This window comes from Equus caballus, chromosome 23 (assembly GCF_041296265.1).
Source record: "Equus caballus isolate H_3958 breed thoroughbred chromosome 23, TB-T2T, whole genome shotgun sequence".
In the NCBI taxonomy this organism is placed as follows: Eukaryota; Metazoa; Chordata; class Mammalia; order Perissodactyla; family Equidae; genus Equus; species Equus caballus.
Genome location: NC_091706.1, coordinates 13,086,388 through 13,101,395, shown reverse-complemented (window position 1 = coordinate 13,101,395; position 15,008 = coordinate 13,086,388). Strand labels below are relative to the sequence as shown.

Below are 15,008 nucleotides of genomic sequence, written 5' to 3'. Positions count from 1 at the left end.
CTCGCCTGACTTCTCTGCAGCAGGGGACTGTTGACCTGTCCCTTCCTCTGAGACACTGTCTTGCCTAGGCTTCTATATCTCAGTATTTTCCTGATTGCCTTCAAGTGGCACCGGCTGCTCTTTCTGAGAATTCTTTGCAGGTTCATCTTCATCTACTTGGCCTTTATACATTGGTATTGTCCCAGCCTAATTCTGGGGCCTTCTGCTTTACCTTCTCTCCCAGGTGATCTCACCCACACCGTGACTTAAATTACAATCCCAAACTAAAACCAAGGCTTACATTGGCAGCCGTCAGTCAGTGGACAGCTTGATTCAGTTTTGTACGTGAGCCTGTGTCTGAGTCTTCCTCTGTCCTCTGACCCTCAGCTTGCTAAGAGCACATTGCATCAACGATCAATTGTGTGTTCTGGGCTAATAACTCCCACTCTTGGAGTTGACTGAGGTAATGTTCTGAAGGTACCTGTAGCTCACACTTAAGTATGTTAGTATTGTGACACTTGCAAGATTGTTATTCCTGCAGTATAACACTGATCGTCTATTTTCAAAGTTCCCTATTTTCTAGGAAAAACACCCCAAATCCCTATCTTTGCATTAAAAACTCAGCCTAAAACATATTCTCCACTGCGCCCCTTCATTCACACTGTTCTGGATCAGCATTTCACCAAGCTCTGTTCCTTGGAACACTAGTGGCCCTCAAGATATATGCTCCATGGAAAAAGTCAAGCTTGGGAAATACTGCCCTCCACGAAGGTTAAAATCTATTTTCTCATACTAAAGGTCTTGAGAAGTATAACCTTTTTAAACCAGCTTTCCCAACTCACTTAGCCACACGATCTTCTTGTTTCCCATGACACACTAAAAAAATTTCTATGCGCCGTGGATAAGAAACCCTACTCTAAGCAGGTTGAGCAACTTACCAGTCCATCTTAGAGAGGCTCTCCACGAGTTCTTGCTACCAGGATCCCCTAACGGGGCGCCTCTGATTCACATCCTTTTCAAAGCCTGGCTTTTCCTCTTTATCCTTCTCTACTGTGAGCTGCTTAGAATGGGTCCAGTAAACCCACCTTTCTGAATCAAGTTGTCCAGAGTAACTTCTGTTGCTCACAACTAAGACTCTGACACACCAGTGGGCAAAAAGGTTTGACATGCATAGAAATGTAAAACTTGTGGATGCAGATGTTTAGAAAATGTGAAAACCAAACATATTTGGAGTGACCTAAGACAACCGAGGGTTTGTTCCATTTTTATTTGTCCTGAAATCAGCATGTTTGGCAAAAAGTTACTGGAGGGATTATAGTCCCAAACTGGAAATTTCCCAAATGCTCCTTAACATTTGAATAGATAAATGCGGTGTATCAGCACAATGGGATACTGTACAGCAATGAGAAGCAACAATCTTCAACCATATGCAATAATATGCATGAATTTCACAAATATAATTAGAAAAAAGCTAAATGCAATATGAATGCATTTATGTGAAGGTAAAAAACAGACCAAACTAACCTATGCTAGTAGATGTCAGGATGGTGGTTACCGCTGGAATGGAGGGGATACAAGAGGGCCTCCAACTGTGGGCAATGTTCTGTTTCTTGATCTGGGTGCTATTTTCCTGGGTGTGTTCAGTTTGTGGACATTAATGAGCTGTAGCTTATGATAGATGCCATTCTCTGTATGTATGTTACACTCCAATAAAAAGTTTGGGAGAGGTGGTGTCAGAAAAGATCATTCCCCACTGAGGATTCCATCAGCAAAACCACCCAAAGGGAACATGTTGATTTCAGGACAAATAAAAATGGAACAAACCCCCAGTTAAGTCATTCCAAGTATGTTTGGTTCTCACATTTTCTAAACATCTGCACCCACAACTTTTACATTTCTATGCATGTCAAAGAGTCATTCTGTATTAATCATGTGTAGGGGAGGAAGACATTTCCTCTACCCACTCTGGGTGCTTCTGGCCGGACAATGAATTAAATTCACATGAGACAGAATAACAGGAGAAAATCAAACAAAGCTTTATAACATGTGTACATGGGAGAGACCCACAAAAACTGAGCAACTTGCCAAAATGGCGGAAGCTCTCCCCTTAAATACCAGCCTCAGCTAAAGACAAAGGAGGATGTTGGGGCTGGGGGGAGTCAGTTACAGGACATTACCAGAAAAGTACAGTAAGCAAGGGTAAGGTTATTATGCAGATTTAAGTCCTTGCCTTCTGCATTGATAAGAGTTTCTAGAGATAAGGTCAGCCCCATTCTTCCTGGTACAGAGAGGGAGACACCTTTACAGATGGAGATTTCCCTTATTAATGTAAATATCTCTTACAAAGGGTAACTTCTACTTTTCAGAGTTTCTCTGTTGTCTGCAGTTTTTAAAAGTAACCAGCCCCAAATAATCCTCACGCCAAAGAGACATATCTTGGGGTGGCTAATTCCAGTCTCCCACACATGTTTTTTATTGTCTATATTTTATGATACTTTGACATCTAGGGGCCTTGGGGACCCAGGGAGGGACTGCCCCTCCCAGAGTTGGCTAATTCCTACAGACAGCAAATAACTTGCCTGCACATCTTTCATATGCAAACTAACCCATGTAGAGCCCACACTAGAAACCACCTCCTCTCTCTGGCTTTTACACTCCAGAAGGCAATATTCCTCTGCTCTAATCACCAGACACTAGTCAATGAGGGGCCACCCCATAGCCCAGAGCTATTTAAACTGGCCAATCCCAAGCCTGCTCAGCTGCTCACCCTGTCCTGCCCCTTCCTTCCCGTGAAAATCACAGTAAAGGCTCATCCCCATAACTTCCCCTCTCTCCTTCTGCCTCCTGTCACACCCTCGTGCTTCCTCATGTGGCCCTGTGTGGCGGGCCATGCCTCCTGTTCCTGCAGGCCTACAAGTATAGACTTCTTTCTTCATGACAGTCATGATAATCATTTCTGAGTGTCTTACCAACCTGATAAAAACAAATCCTGTGTACATTTTAAAGCACATTCACTCATCCAAGAATTTTTTTAAGCATCTACTATATTTCAGGCACTGTTTCAGATGCCAGGGATAGAGCAGTGGCCATGCAAACAAGGTCCCTGCTCTCAGGGAGCTCATGTCTAGTGGGACAGAGATAACAAACAGGAAAAGAAATAAATATTTCCAGATAGGGCTAGGTGGTATGAATGAACTAGGCCAGGATAGGTTGTTTTATGTTGTTTTGTTTTGTCTGTTTGTTTGGTTTGTCTTTTTTTAAGGCAGGCTGGTCAGGGAAGGTCACGCTAAGGAGGTGACACTTGAGCCAAGGTCTAAATTGTTGCTTGTACACCAAGACACCTAGAGGTCTGGGCTGGGTGCCTGGAGGCATCCAAAGTAACCAGAATGATCTATCTCCTGCTGATGCTCATCCAGAACAAATTCTCACCCTTTCTCAACAAGCAAAGGAGGGCTTGAATCCAAGAGAAAATAATTTCCTGGCATCAGCAAGGTCCACAGCCTGCTCCAATCAAGTTGCCTTCCAAATGCCAGAAAGCTGAGGTACCCAAGCACCAGGACCCAGGAGATAAGTTGGCTACATGCCAGAGCTCTCAGGACAGCAACCTGCTTGCATATGCGTTTATATAACCGTTTGCAAATAAAAAGTAAGTATGCAGAGCCCTGAGCCCTCTTTGCTCCCCCATCCCTGGGAATCCACTGCCTAGTTCAGCTTAGCAGTAACACAAGCCTTCACGGGTCACTGCAGCCCTGACCACCTGCGCGCCCCGCCCCCGACCTGGTCTGGGAGCCTTTCATCTGCGCCCACTCCAGGAGGACCAAGCTGGCCATCCTCCGTCTACATTAACAGCACACAGACATTCCGACCATTTTTTTTTATTAGCTCCAACTCACCGTGGACGACATTGGAATCAAATAAGGATAGAAAAATTAAATCATAGGCCCCCAACTCGTCAGTGGCATGTCAGAAGCCATTGACATGGCACAGGCCACGGGGGAGGCCTGCAGCTGAGCGCTGCTGACTCCTGGGGGCCGGGACCAGGAGGCAGCTTCTGTGTTCCCCTTTCTCAAAGCTCTCTGGTTGGACCTGGGTATCCCACACTGGGAACATTCCACACACGCCCTGTGCCCTGAGACCAGCACTCCATATACTTCCCTCATCCAGGAAAGACCAGGGCCCAGAGCGGAAAAGCCACTCCCTCGTCTCCCACTCAACCCTGCAGGAAAGCACAGCCCCGTTTCACTTGGGGCAAACGCAGCCCCCAGCAAGGCCTGCTTTGCTCTCACAGAAGTTCCACTTAGCACGGCTCAGGCTCCTTTCCCCAGCCTTCTCTTTCCTCAGAGGGTTTGTGCCAGTGACAGCTCCTGCAGAGGACACTTCCTAGGAACCCTGGGACGATCTGGCTCTGTGGCTGCAACGGGCTTCCTTATCTGGTGCCTGGAATTCCAAGACTTTGTCTCTCATCATATATCCCCCCCTGGGTTTGTTTGAATATTTAGACAAACGCAGCCCTTCAGCTCTGATAGTGGGTGTGTGGGAGCCTTTGTATCTGTCAGGAATGTCATGCTCCTACCTCACAGCAATTTAAAACCAGCAGAGATCCCACCAGGAGCCAGGGACCGGGCAGAGCCAGAGAGCTTCTGTGTGGCCAAGATACAATGCTAGCCACCTCTAAAATGCCACTGTACCCCACACACTGCAAGGCCCTTGATGGCCTGTGAAAAGGCCCTTGTATGTAGGTCAAATCTCAAATTCTCACGGTTCCCAGATGGCTTAAAAATGTCAACAAAGAATCTTTCTACTTATCAAAGATTGTATATATCCCCATTTAAGCAGGAAGTCTGCAGAGGCCGGGGCCCAGCCTCCTGTTTAATCTAAGAACCAGCCCTCAAGGGTTGCCTGCTGGCAAGTTAGCAACCTGTAAGTACGGGAGCCTCTTTGGATAAATCAAGGCTTCCGTGGAAAGAGCCTAAATCCTATAAAAGTAATTTATTTGCTTACCCATCAAATTATAATATTCATTTTGTTTTTGTAAACTCGCCAGTCCCCAGTTATTAATGCAAACCACAAGAAACTGTTTCAAGTAGGATTTGGTCTCACAGTTTCCACCTTGAATCTGACATAGTCTACCTGGGAAGATTGCAGGAAACCATAAATAATTCCTAATTCCTAAAGTGGGTCTATGCATAATAAAGACTTTTTTTTGCTATTAAAAAAAAAACCGCCAGGAGGCTGGGAACCAGGCATCCAGGCCGGCGGGCTGCCTCAGACGACGCTGCCCTCTGTGCACGAGCAGGCGGCCGGGCAGCACGAAGGACCGTGCAGGGGGCGGGGGCGGGGGCAGGGGACCGGCCCGCGTTCTCCGGCCTCGGGCGGGCACCGGACAAGGCGCCTGAAGCCTCCCTCCTTATCCCGAGCGGAAGGAGGGACGGCCACAGTGCGGCCCGAAAGCGGCGCCTGCACCGCCACCTCCGTCACCGGCCTGATCCAGGGTCTGCGGCCCCCCGCCGCCTGGCATGCCCCCGGCGACCCTGGTCCGCTGGCGTCCCCGCAGGAGGTTCCCCGCGGCGCGCGCACGGCGGGCGCTGCCTGGCCTTCGGAGGGGCGTCCCGAAAAGGGCCCTGGACGACGAGCAAGAGGTGGGCGCGCGGGACGCGGGGCGGAAGCGCGCGGAGGGACGCGGGCGGAGACGGGGCGGGGGCGCGGGACGCCGTGCGGAGGCGGGGCGGGGGCGCGGGACGCCGTGCGGAGGCGGGGCGGAGGCGCGCGGAGGGGCGCAGTCGGGCGGCAGTTGGAAGGCCTCGCTGGAGCAGAGCGCGGGGGACGGGCCCTCAAGGAGAAGGCCGGCCGGGCGAGAACCTGCCCGCGGGGGCAAGTGCGGGCGGGCAGCGCCTCTGGGAGCGTCTGTAGGTGGCAGGGAAGCGCTGTTCTGTTTTGTTTCCAATCATTTGGGGACAGGTGCTTCGGTCAAATGAATCCAGGAAAAAGAAATCTTTAAAATACATGCAGGGGCCGGCCGCTGGCGTAGTGGTTAACTGCGCGTGCTCTGCTTCGGAGGCCCAGGTTTGGCAGGCTCAGGTTTCCCAGGCCCGAGCCGGCTGCCGACCTAGTGCCGCTGGTTGAGCCACGCTGTGGTGGGGTCCCACATAAGACAGAGGAGAATTGGCACAGATGTTAGCTCAGCCACAATCTTCCTCAAGCCAAAAAGAGGAAGATGGTGACAGATGTTAGCTCAGGGCCAACCTTCGTTACACACACACACAAAAAGGCATAGAAAATATAAGCCCTAATTTTTTAACGAAAAATTTTCAAGTTCAGGTAGAATACACATAAAATAAAACATGCCATCCTAACCATTTCTAAGTGTGCATTTCAGTAGTGTTAAGTACGTTCACGTTGCTGTGCAAACAATCTCCAGAACTCTTCCATCTTGCAAAACTGAAACCTCCTGTTAAACAACAGCTCCCACTCCCTCCTCCCCCAGCTTCTCACAACCTGGATTCTCCTTTCTGTCTCTATGAATGTGACTTTTCTAGATGCCTCATATAAGGGGAATCATACAATGTTTGTCCTTTTGTGACAGGCCTGTTTCACTTGGTGCAGTGTCCTCAAGGTTCATTCATGCTATAGCATGTGTCAGAACTTATATTCTTTTTTTTAAAAAAATTGGTTTATTTATTTATTGAGGAAGATTAGCCCTGAGCTAACATCTGCTGCCAATCCTCCTCTTTTTGCTGAGGAACATTGGCCCTGAGCTAACATCTGTGCCCATCTTCCTCTATTTTATACCTGGGACACATACCACAGCATGGCTTGCCAAGTAGTGCCATGTCCACACCCAGGACTCAAACTGGCGAACCCTGGGCTTCTGAAGCGCAACATGCACACTTAACCACTGTGCCACTGGCCAGCCCCTCTATCCTTCTTAAGGCTGGATAATTTCCCCCATTTTGTGTATCTTTTCATCTCTCAGTGGACACTTGAATTTCTTCCATCTTCTGGCTGTTATGAGTAATGCTGCTATGAATATGGGTGTACAAATCTCTCTTCAAGGCCCTGCGTTCAGTTCTTGGGGGTACACCCCAAAGTAAAATTGCTAGATCATATGGTAATTTTATTTTTAACTTCTCAAGGAGCCACAATACTGTTTTCCACAGTGGCTGCCCCATTTTACATTCCCGTCCTCCGTGCACAAGAGCCCCAGTGTCTGCCATCGTCACCTACACTTGTTATTCTCTGCGTTTTGATAGTAGCCATTCTAATGGGTGTGAAGTGAAGCTCAATTTTTTCTTATTACGTTCAACAGGTATAAAATCATCCTGTCAAATTACTATACAACAGTTTTAAATGCTTACTTTCAACTTCTGTACTTATCTAATTACAGACCAATGACAAACATTTCCCAAACTGGCCCTAGCCTGTGGACCAGACCTTGACCAGCAGCACTTCTGGGCAGTGTTTGTCCCTGGGGGCGAAGAGGACTGATGGTCAGAGCCGACCCTTATTCCACTCTTACTCTCTGGCACAGCACCCTCGTGAAGTAGGTACTGTTGTTGTGCCCAGTTTATAGACGGGAAAACAGAGGCGCAGAGGTTAGGAGACTTGCCCGGTGTTAGCAGGTTGGGAGGTGGTAGAGGCAGCTGTGAATCCCAGTGGTATGGCCTCAGCCATTTTTGTTATTGTTGTTGCTTTGTTTTCCAAGATTACTAAATTAATTGCTCATATGGGAGAAAGTTGGAAGGTTCCCAGGTTCCAGCTTGAGCAACTGGGTGAACAGGAATGCCAAGTTTGGGAGGAAACGTGGTCAGTCTAGTTTCGGACATGTTGAGGTTAAGCTTCATGTGTGACATGGTGGGAGCAGTGCCAAGGGCAGCTGGGCACTATGTTTGGAGCTCCTAAACAAGGACTGGGCTAGAAGTGCAGTGGAGGAAACCTGGGTGAGAATGACATGAGCTTGATGAAATTCCTCAGAGAGACCAAGAACATTCTAGAAAGAAGCAAAGGAGCCCCAGGAAAGTAGGGTAAGGAGGTCCACCCAAAAGGGAAAGTGGTGTCACCAGGGCGTCCAGGGCTACTCGGAGGCCATACAAGATAGGACAATCTAGTGCCTGTGGAGCTGGCTGTGTGGTGGCCCTGGACAGTATCATGGGGGCCAGCGAGGGTGGAGGGTTGCCATGGGTTGAGAGTTGGGTGGTGGTGGGCAGGGTGGAAGAAGAAACCAAGAGTGCAGACCACTCTTTCTAGAAGCTCAGCTGTAAAGTGAAGGAGATATAGGACAGTCTCTGAAGGGTAGCTATGTGTGTCTTGGGAGGGGGCGAGGAGATTGCCCAAAAATAGATTATTATTTTGTTTTGTCTTAAAAAAAAGAAAAGGCTGGAACAAACATGAGTTGGTTCATAGTTGCGGCGGTAGGAGATGGAACCCAGTAGAAAGGGGAAAGATTGAGAGGAATATGTGCTGATTGCTGGAAGGATGGGGAATTGGATCAGGAATGATCAAGCTTGAATAAAAGAAGAGAAGCCCTTCTTCCCTGAAGATGGGAGGGAAAATAGTTTATGATACAGATTCACTTGTGAAAGAAGGGGAGGAAGCAGATGTCATCAATGGAGTCAGAGGCAAATTGCCCACTGAGAGGGAGAGAGTGGTGCGTGGTGGATGGGTACTGAGGAAAGAGGTGCATATTGGATGTCCAAGACACAGCAGTGAGAGTCACCTGGGGTCACAGAGAAGATGCACCAGAAGGAGGAAGAGCCCAGCTAGGCTGGAGAAAATGCATCAGCATGTTCCCCCTGGCCCGTTTGTGGGATTTTTCTCCATCAGGGCTCAGCTGCCCAAGAGCAGAAGCAGAGAAGGTGGGTGACAAGATGGATCCAGAGTTAAGATTTCACAAGTTGGCTCTGGCTGCAGTCAACAGGGCAGGAAAGTAGAGTGATTGCTGTCATGAGAAGAGAAGAAGGAAGTGAACTGTGGTGGTTTTAAAACATGTCCACAAATTTTTTGACACTCCTCCCTTCAAAAGGGGGAGTCTAATTCTCCTAACTTTGACCTTGGGCTGGACTTAGTGACTTGCTTCTAAGGAATAGAATGTAGCAGAAGTGACAGTGTGTGACTTGCAACTTTAGGTCACAAAAGAGTTTGTGACTTCCTATTTGGTCACTTGTTCTGGGGGAAGCCAGCTGCCATGTTATAAGGATGCTCAAGCATTCCTATGTAGAGGCCCTTGTGGCTGAGGAGCTGAGGCCTCCTGTTAACAGCCATGAGTGGAGCCATCTTGGAAACAGACCCTTCCCCCAGTCAAGCCTTCAGATGACTGCAGCCTTGGCCAACATGGTCACTGTGACCTCATGAGAGAACCTGAACCATGGCCACCAGCTAAGCTCATAGAAGCTGTATGAGATAATAAGTGTTTGCTGTTTGAAGCTGTTAAGCTTTTGGGTAATTTGTCATGCGCAACAGATAACCAATATCCTGCCCAAGTATGAGAGCAGAGAAGGTGGACAGCGGGACTGATCCAGAGTCAAAGTGTGGCAGGTGGGCTGTGGCAGAGGTCAAAGAGGCAGAAGGTGGGGGGTTGGTGGCATGAGAAGAAGATAATGAATTTGTGCCAGAAGGTGCCTCCTGGGTGAGGAGCAAATGGGGAAGTCACAGGCCTGGAGGTCTAGGTGAAACCAAAGAGCACATGCCTGGGAAGGTGAGGGCCAGTGGAGTTAAGGCTCATGGACAGCGAAGCCAGCCAGGATGGAGGTGGGGCCCAGACTAGGGAGAAAGACCTGTCTTCAGATGCCAAAGGTCTCAACGTAGGCGCGGGACTGGTTCGGGCCAATGAGGACACGGGGTGAACGTGGCTTCTGTGCGTGACTTGCGGCTTCAGAGAGGTTTTTCCAAAGGGTGGAGTCATAACAGCCTGTAAATAACCAAGACGGGCACTCAGAAGGCCGGCCGCCCCAAGGGGGCGAGGAAGATGGCGCAGCCGCGGAGAGCAGGGGGCAAGCGGGCCGACGGAGCGAGGGAGTCCCTCCACGACACGGAATCCCACCGTGTGCAGCACCCCGCGGGCCCTGAGGGAAAGACAGTCCTAACCCGACGGAGACACACACGGAGAAGGGAGAGGGCTCCGAAGGGACGCGGGCGTCTGAGCGCACCGGCCGCCCTCCCTCCCTCGATCCCGTCTCCTGCGCGGAGCTGGAGCGAGGCGCTCGCTTTAGACGCTCACTCGCTGCCCCCAGTGCTGAGGCAGCGTCCAGATCCTCCTCCTGTGTGTTCCCTCACCACACACCCAGTGTCTTCACTCCTTGGGTGCCTCCCCCTGTGACCTTCACCGCCGCTGTTCCTCCTTCCCATGTGCACACCCCCTTCTTCTCGGGGTCAGTGTTCCCAGGCACGATTGTTCCTGCGAGGGCCTTTGCCGCCGACTCACAGTCTCTGGCTGTCTTGTAGCTAGATTCTGCCTTCACTCGGGTTAGTCTTTCCCAGGAGGCCCTTCGGCTCCCAAGTGAATAAATCTCAACAAGGCCCTGTCCCCAATTCCAGGCAAGGCCGAATCCCAGCAGCCACAGGGCTCATGGCAGGCTTTGGCGTCCGCTGGAGCTCTGTACGTTCACCCCTAAGTCTGAATATCTGTCTCTGTGTCCTTACCCTCACTATGTTTCCCGATTCTGGGTTTACACCCGAGCCAAATGCTTTTTTTTTTTTTTTAAAGATTTTATTTTTTCCTTTTTCTCCCCAAAGCCCCCCAGCACATAGTTGCATATTCTTCGTTGTGGGTCCTTCTACTTGTGGCATGTGGGACGCTGCCTCAGCGTGGTTTGATGAGCAGCGTCATGTCCCCGCCCAGGATTCAAACCAACGAAACACTACGCCGCCTGCAGCGGAGCGCGCGCGAACTTAACCACTCGGCCAGGGGGCCAGCCCCCCAAATGCTTTTGAAAGGACAGTGGCACTCTTCAGGGTGTCCCCTTGCTCCTGCTCACCTTCTATATGCATGCATGGTCCACCGCCACACCATGCTGTGAAGTGACAAGAATGACAGCATTTGCAGGAAATGTACATTGCAACATGACAAAGCAAGAAACACCTTTTGCAAAAAGCGTTAGAAGTTAAAGGACTGGCTGGTAATGCCTCGGACATCAGTTCTTATCCTTCTGCTTTTGCAGTTGCTGAATGTTGAAACAAGTCAGCTTGAAGTCGGGTAATAAATGGATTCCAGCTTGAATCTTGGCAGGATTTGTTTTGCTTGAGGGAAGTTGTTTATGCTAAGGGGTGCCCCCCCTGCATAGTTCGATTTATATTATACAAAGTCTTGTCCATCATCTGGATGCTGTTGTAAACAATATAATCTTTGTCTACCAGGAATGAGCCCAATGCCAATAACTTTAAATAAACACAAGCACCAGTTTTGTATTTACATTGTCTGAGGCAAGCGCTGGCAGGAGTTTTTAATGGCGCCGTCGGCCCCTCCCTGCCTAAGGTAGTGTCGGCTGTCGGGACTGACCTGATTTGTGGAGAACTCACTCAGGGAAAGATTTCATACTTAGCAGATGAGTGCTACACCCAGCCTGCATTCTTTTGTGGGGTTTTGGCATGTTTTAATTCCATCAAGTGAGCACTGCATCTTCTTGTGCTGGATGGAGCAGGGCGGGGGTTGAGGGAAGACCTTAGACCTGTAAAGTGCAATCGTGCACTTGAGCAACTGAGGCCGTCAACAGCAAGGCTCTGGGTGTCAGCGGGCTCTGAGGATTCCATTACTAACATGGCTCTGGCTCTGCTCTATGGAAGACATCGATGCGTTGAGTTGCATTCCATGCAGAAAGCAATGGAATTTTGCAAAAGTTTGGATGTCTGCTGCAATTCCAAACCAAGCAAGTAGAGAAGCATACCACTCTTCAATAGTGATAAATTATCTCTGTGGAGGAGTAGAGAAAAGCAATTTTGCCTGCTAATCTCCCCTACAAAGAAAGCAAGAACTACATGGTGAGTGTGAGCCACACTCCCAGCCCTCTTTAGGGACAGACTGAACATGTCCTTGGTGGTAGCACTATTTGGTTAATATTCCAGACTTCAAATGTAGGATGTAAGAAATCAGTTTCTGAGAGCTACACAGGCTACTTGTGGACTATCATTCTGCTGAGGGATGATGCTGTAGAAGGCTGGGGGAGAGAGTGGGGATGCTCCACGTGGAAAACACGATAGGAGAGAGATCTCTGTGGTCCCTTGTTTGAGTTCAGGTTTGAAATCTCTCAGGTCTGATTGATAAACCCTCAAATTAAGATGAACAAAATCAAAGAGTCACAAAACAGCCCACTTCATAACTGCATACTTATGGTGTTTGGTTTTATTCTCTGCAAAAGAAATGAGACATCTGACCAACCTTTGGACTCTGCCTGGACCACAGACCCCACAGGCAGGTAGTAGAGGGTGGCGATGGAGACTTGTGCCCTGGAGCCAGACTGCAGCCTGGCTTGGCCTCTTTCTGTCTCAGTGATCTCAGGTAAGTTTTTTAATCCCCCTGTGACTCAGTTTCCTCTTCTGTCTGAGAGGAGTGAAAATAATTCTTAGCTCACATGGCTATGGAGAGGATTAACTTAGCTTCAGCGCAGCACTTTGCGAGCTGTTCCAGTGCTTCCCTGAGGGCCCCTTCTTGCGCAGCACAGTGTGGGCTCACAGCAGATGCTCACCGGACAGGTCCTGTGGAACAGCAGGAGCAGTGCAGGCTCAGCTGCAGAGAACAGACTCCACTCCAGCTAGTGTGAGTTGGGCTTCATTCAGCAAAATGGCTTCTAGAATAAGTGGGAGGGCTGAAAACCACCTCTAGGCAGAGCTTTCAGGGATGGTTCCCAAAGCTCCCCTGCAGAACCAGCTGCCAGGGCACTGCTGCCTCTCTGGAATCAGGACCAGCCACACCTGCTTCAGTCTCCAGAAATCGTAGCTGCTCACTATAGCCATCCCAGTGAAACAGAAGGCCCCTGTGCCTCCTGATGTCCACCAGCCTGCCCAGAAACTGCAGATGCTGACCCGCCTCACTCTCATTTTCCACACCTGTCACACTCAAACTCACGTGCAGAAGCTCAGGTGCAGGAGAGTCTGGTAAAGCTGTTTACTGGCCAGCCCCGTAGATCACGCAAGTAAGCCAGAAGGAAGAGGGGGCAAGGGCTGAGCCCGAGGCACTGTGCTCCACAGTGGTCACAGAACAAATGCCGAAGGACACGGAAAAGTGTAACGGGCTTCATGCGTCCCCCTCTCTCCTGACCTTCATTCTCCTTGGGTTCCTCTGCACCTGTTGCCATGGATGGATCCCAGTTTAGTTCTAAAAGCTGTGTTCTTTTAGACTAGTGCTGTAGAGTGGTAGAAGATTCCAGGAATTTCTAGAAGAGAGGAAAAATGGAAAATATGAGTGGAGTCAAAGCACATATTGCTGGACATCTAGAAATATTGGAGGGTAAAAATATATTTTTAATGATTAAAAACCCCAAAAGGTCTTCTATTGTTCAACTAAAGTCAGTTGTCTGCATTGCTGGGATTCTGTAGGGTATCAGGACAGCAGAAAAGGGCCTTATTCTTGCTGGTTAAAAATGAAACAACAAGAAAATACAACCAAATATCAGCAGTGTTTATTTCTCGGCAGTGGGAATAAGGGTGATTACTATTTTCTCTTTTATAATTCTTTATAGATTCATCAGTATCTGTTAATTTTACCTTCTATAAAAAAGGAATTCATACGGTTTTTAAAGCCAATCAACCAAAACCAAAACTCTCCCTCTCTCTCTCTCTTTTTCTTTCTTTCTAATCTTTTAAGTCATTTACTGATATTTTAAAAGTCCTCATCAGTAGGTAAATCTTACCTGTGGAACTAGTAGAACATTAGATATTCTCAAAGTATGAAAAGACACAACTTTTGAACTAAATTCACCTGCTTGTCAATGGTTGGATTTTATACCATCTCTGGAGAGAATTTGTCATCATCTTGACATCAAAACCATTGGACACGCCCACCAGACTTAGAAGATTTTTTAAAGTTGCTTCTGGTTTAACTTGTTTCTCTAAGAAAAATGACAACAGCAAAAACCATGAAACATTATATTAAAGATTACAGTAATTTTTAACCCTCAAACATGTGAAGAGTATTTTCCACAAGGTAAGGTAAAAACTGGTCTTTGTTTATTTAAAATATAGAATCTTTGTGTGGACTACATGAAGTTCTTCTCATTTAGGATCTCATTAGCCTCATAAGCCCCATGAGGAAGGTGTTATGCTCTGTATTTTATTGATGATGCAGAAACAGGCTCAGAGAGGTTGAATGACTTGTCAAAGACCACACAGCCCTCTTATCCCATCCATGGAACCTCACCAGACTCAGATAAGCATATGTGTATACACGTCCCCCTTGGCCCACCTGTCAGCGATGGAGGGTGACACATGTCACAGGAGCCTACCTCTTGTGGCTACCTTGTGGTTGCTGACAGCCTGGGCCCCACGCCTCAGCCCAACATGTGTCCTGATCAGGGAGCCGATCGGAACGGGATCAGAAGCACCTGTCATTGGCACCCTCATATTTCCATAACGTGGAGGACCCCAGGCCTGCAGCAGCACCCCGAGCTGCCAGCCTCTGGCACGTGCCTGTGATGCTCTGGGGAGTGCGTCTGTGGGACTACTTAGCCCAAAGTATCGTTTCCCACAAGTTGGAACTTCATGGACCAGGAAAACTGCAGTTTTCCAACTTTTCCTTTTTTTCTCGAAAGGACATTTCATACTTGATACATTTCATATTTAACAGCCCATCCCCCCAAAGTGAGAAGGCATACATTCAGAGGCATATCATTTTAAAATTATAATTTTAAAAACTGTCTTCATGGGAAAAGCGGCACACTGTCATTTTTGTCATTCTGCCGTGGACCAGTGTGGTAGGTATGAGGGCCACTTCCTACTCCCCGGAACCTGTGAGTATGCTCCCTGACGTGGCAAAAGGGAGCTGAGGCAGCCGGTGGAATTAAGGCTGCTCACGAGCAGACTGTCAGATGGGGAGATTATCGTCG

At 48.6% G+C, this 15,008-nt stretch overlaps 1 long non-coding RNA gene across 1 annotated transcript; it reads left to right on the top strand.

Annotated features, from left to right (window-relative positions):
• Nucleotides 1–5,220: 5,220 nt before the first annotated feature.
• Nucleotides 5,221–11,383, top strand: LOC138920492 (uncharacterized). The gene is made up of 3 exons (XR_011431751.1): nucleotides 5,221–5,618; nucleotides 7,364–7,519; nucleotides 10,708–11,383. It is a non-coding gene; the product is annotated as an uncharacterized lncRNA (long non-coding RNA).
• The last annotated feature ends 3,625 nt before the right edge of the window (nucleotides 11,384–15,008 follow it).